Here is a 5,196-nt window from a genome sequence, read left to right on the forward strand (position 1 = left end):
GAATTCATGCACCTACAATATTTAAATGGCCATGGAATACCCATCTCTGAGAAAACTAAACAAAGTAAAGGGATACAAAGGAAGGACCATTTTGTATCTGGTATATGCAGAACAGTTAGGATAGATATACAGCTACTTTTGCTTAATTCAATGAGAAGAAAGATTTATTCTAACAGTGTTTGTGGCCAGGGTATCATGTCTGCATCTTGTACTATGGATAACCACTAAGAAGACAACAATATGCAATGTATAAAATATTGAAACTGTCCCACTAATCAGTTTTGAAACTGTCTCATTGCTATTTGTTTCTCAATAAAATTAATTTAAAAAGTAGCAAAGGACATTATAGAGTCAGCCTCTTGTGTCTTTTTGGGAAGACACCTTTCTGTTGTGCTTAACAGCAAGCACTTGCAGTTAATTCTGTAACATTTTGTTTTGTTTTGAGACAGGATCTTGCTGTGAAGTCTAGGCTGGCCTTCAAATCACTATGTAGCTCAGGTAGGCCTAAAACTCCTGGCAATGCTCTTGCCTCAGCCTCCTACATGCTGAGATTCTAGGGGTACACCACTACATATAGCTTTTAATCTTTAATTTTGTTCCCTAGTTCTGCATATATAATCTAAGATGTTAGCACTTGACATGTATTTCTCCTTTGACTAAAATTTTCCAGTGTCCAATGTTTGAGCTTATCCAAGTAGAAGACATTAGACATTTACATTGGTGAATGTCTAATGCATAGTATAATGTGACTCCCTTCTCTTAAGGTACAGCAGTTGTGATACAGCATAGTTAGAAGAAATTTTTCAGTATTTTGTATAGTCTGGCATTTGACTAGAAAGTCAGGCTAAATCAGGAGTCTGCATACAACCAAGTGAACTTGGAGGGATTTATTAAAAAGGAATCATATGGCACTATTGTCACATATGGAATTAATGTTTTCAACACTGATGTTCTAGTGTTTTGATGGCTGATTCAAACAGCAGATAAAGCACAACATGAGATGTGTTACACCTGCATCTTTGCATAGTGGGCTTAACAGCTTTTCCATCAGATGTGGTTTTGAGTTGGGGAATAGCTTTTATTTTCTAGATTTTAGCTTTATTAATAAAGCTAATTAGCTCTGTTAGACAAATACATTTTGAACATGTGCACCTATTTGTTCTCAAATATTTTTTGCACAAAGTGTGAAGGTTTTTCAGGGAGCTGAGAGTCTGGGACAGGCTGATTCTAAGATAAAGAGGGCTCCTAAGGTACTGTGAAATTGCACATTAAGGAACTATAGAAGACAAAGATTAAGAGTCAGGCAGAAGATTCACTGTAAATATGCAATGACATAAGAATTTCTAATACCCCATTCTTTGTCATAGAGTATAAATATTCATTTTGTAAATACTACCTATGTAAAAATACATATTTCTAAGAATGCAATTTCTCTATCTCCAAGTTACCCTAGGAAACTGTACTAGGTCAAAGGGATTCTTAAATGATGTTCAGTTATAAAGTATTATAAGAATTTGTCCCCTCTGTTCCAGCCTTGTCCAGGACTTTTGGATATGTATATATTCACTGTAATTTACCTTTCAGATTGTGAAATAAGCTCTTTTTTCAACAGAAAATAGAAATATACTTTTTAAAGTTTTTAATACTAGGAGAAGATATCATGCAATGTCTTTTAAATAAATTATAAGTCAAAGATATAGTATAAATCTTAGAACAAAAATTGAGGTTAAGCAATATTCAGAAAATTAAATACTAATTAATTAAAAATTAAATGTTTCAAAACAATTGAACTAAGAAAAATTTTTCATGATAGCAAAGAAGTACTAAGAGTAAAACATAAGATAAATACTGGAATGGCAAGTAAATGACCAGCACTTCTAACACTTTGAGGATAGGATATCACACAAAGTTCCAGTGTGCTGTGGACAGGCATAATGACCATGACAGTTACTGGTGGCTAGGCGTCACTTGTGGAACTGAGCAACAGCTATTTCCTTGAAATCCACCCTGTAGACTCAGGTGGAATCGTGACCCATAGGGTGGAAGAGAAGTCCATTTGTAGAGTGTGCTGATGGAAATATTTTGCTGCTGAACACAAAAGAATAACTGAAAGCCTACCATTGTGTACCTCTTATTCTCCTCTGTTTAATTGTTGGCCCTATTTGACTGGTTCTTTCCATTCTCATTCATGGGGCTGTGATCAATTTGCTCCCTCTCTAGAACATCATTTAGTAGTCTGTGTAGGCTTGGCTTTGCCATTATGAAATTTTTTAGTTGTTCTTTGTTATGGAAGTATTTCACTTCTCCATGAAATTAGCTCTTGTAAGGACAAATCTAGTATTTCAGTCTTGAGTTGGTAAAGAAAATATTTTGAATTTAATCTCAATTTGAAATTGTTTCTAAATTATTCATTTCCATTATCTGAAATTTTCTAAAATCCTAATAAAATATCTCCCCAAATTAAAAAAATGAAATACTGAAACCAAGCTTTCTAGTCATTTTAAAATTTCTGCTGCTTATCAGGAGAAAGATGAAAAAACTGTCACCTTAGTATTCTGTAATTCAGACTGGGAGAAAGCCAGGGAGAGAAAAACAAAGAGATTTTAAAAAAAAATGACTGCCTTTTTTGCAGCCTCAAAATAAACAGAGCCCAAGTCTGATTCTCTGGGCTCCAAGAAAAGATTGAAGACTAGGTTCACCTGTTACCACTGTCAAAATCCAGGCTACCTTAAGAGGGACTTCCTTAAGAGGCTCCCTGAAGCCATGTCCAGACTGCAGAGCTTAAACTAAGCTTCCCAGGTGGTCTTGTAAGACAGAAGCAAACTGGGCTGTTTCCTCCCTCTGGCCAGACTATTATCTCCCACTGTCATATCCATGAAACCCTGACAAATCACGACTAGAGGAAAATAACCAGGCTATTACTGGACATTGGCCCAGGTTTCTTTGTCTTTCCCCAACCCTGACCTTCCTTCCAGTCATCACACCTCAGTAAAAGCAATCTTTAGAAGACATCTTCTTGAGCTGCAAGTGGGATAAGTTTCTCCTCACTCATTCTTTTTAGTTATTCCTAAAAGACAAGCTCTGTAATCTTGGAGAGATTTTCATCCCTTTTAAATAGTGTAATGTACATTCAGGTTGCAAAATAATCAAAATGATGCTGAGACTGGTTTTACAAGGTTTGCAAATGTAAAACACGTCATTGTTCTCTCAGAAGGTGTAACCAGGAATACCTGTCATACTATACTGACATTACTTAAAATTATTTCCAGTAAAATGAGATATTAATCTGGTTTTTATGTCATCAAAATATAAAGATAATTATAACTAAAGCTAGAGGGGCTTGTCTTTCATGTACAAAAACTTAAAAGAGTATTTCTTTGGTCAAAACAGGTCTGCAAGGGCCGACAAAATCCTCTCAGGGTAAAGACAAGTGTAAAAACTGGCTGGCTGCATAGTGTTCAATAGCTTTGGGCATATACATGGAGACAGTTTCTTTTTGTGGAAGTAGGATTTGAACTCAGGCCCTTGCACTTGCCAGGGAAGAGCTTATTCTACTGAGGCATCTCCCTGGCCCCAGGAGTTATCTTTGAAACATGGAACTCAGAATTCAAGTTTCACAGTCCCTAAAAGAAAATAAAAACACTTAGCAGGGCCTCTTGCTGACACCCAGAAGTCATATCCATAGAACTGAATGACTCATTGGTTTAAACTGACTGAATGCTTTGTACATCATGATAACAATCTATGAGTCCATCTAGTTGATTTTTGATGTAATTCCTCTCATATTTCACGCTGATAGTAAGTGTAAGGGTGACTTTTCAGACAGCATATCTCAACAGTAATATTGCCTAATTATTAAATAAAATATTAGTTATGTGTGTTTTGATTTGTAAAAAATAGTAGACTATATTATACAATGTATATATAGTATAATGTAGTCTTTTTTTAGATAATAGACTACCTTATATATATTTAAATATACATATATGTATGTATTTATGTGTGTGTGTTCAATCATTGTGTATACCTTCCAATCTCTATTTAAGATAAACATGAGTAGATATTAAAATGTCATGATTTTAGTCAGGATTTGCAAGTGTTTTCAAATTGAAAGACAAAAAATATTTCTCTATTCTCTTACTGCAAATATCCTGTGAATTTCTAAATCTTAAGTTTAAAAACAAATACAGTGAGTTTTGAGTTCAAAAACACACAAGTAAAAATTAAAAGAGATGTCATTATTTTCTCACAAATAATCAGGAAAATATGTCATACTGTACATACAGTACTTAAAGTTATCACCAGTAGAAAAAGGTATTAATCTGTTTTTTATAAGTCATCAAAATGTAAAGATAATTATAACTAAAGCTAAAGGAGCTTATGACAAAATGTCAGACCCCATCAATAAATGTCTAAGAGCTAGTGGGTAACAACTGGTATTCCTTCAAGAAAGTTTCTAAAGTTGCCTGTCAGCTTTAATGGTTATACTTGGATTATACATACTCTACTTTCTCAAAAAATTTGTTCTTGCCTAGAGGATGCCAAAACCCAATTAATGATACAGGGAAAAATGTATAACAAATATGTTAGATTACTTTTTCTGCATTCCACCAGATTTTGTGTAGAAAACAAAGAGTATATGTCACATATTAAGGCCTTAATCAACTATAATCAGTGGGTCTTAAGTGCAACTATACCTGATTTCTCTCTCCTAAATAAAAAGTACAGTTAATAAACAGGCCATCCTCAAATCAGATGGCATTGGACATCCTAACAGCAGTATGGGAGTTACTTGTGCAGTTATAAAAACTAAATGTTGTGTATACATTCCTATCCTTCTGCTAATGTCTCAAGAGCTGTTCAAGATATTAAATAATAGATGAGTAGCATGCCAGACTGAAAAATACGCTAGAACTTACAATTATCCTCTTTAGAAAAAGTCATTACTGTCAACTCTTGCTGAAGATTTTTGTTGACTGTATTCATAATTACCTTGTTTATGTTATTATTTGGCCCATGCATATATAACTCTATATTTGGCTTTGTCTCCTCCAGGGCTTTTTTTTAATTTTTTTTTATTTTTTATTTTTCTTTTATTTTTCAACAAATAATACACTGCATATATTCTTCTTAGTGGTTAATGGCTGTACAAGATGCGGACTTGTGATCCTATTTACAAACACCATTAGAACAAAT

The sequence above is a fragment of the Octodon degus genome, unplaced genomic scaffold (genome assembly GCF_000260255.1).
Source record: "Octodon degus isolate 3935 unplaced genomic scaffold, OctDeg1.0 scaffold00278, whole genome shotgun sequence".
Taxonomy (NCBI): domain Eukaryota; kingdom Metazoa; phylum Chordata; class Mammalia; order Rodentia; family Octodontidae; genus Octodon; species Octodon degus.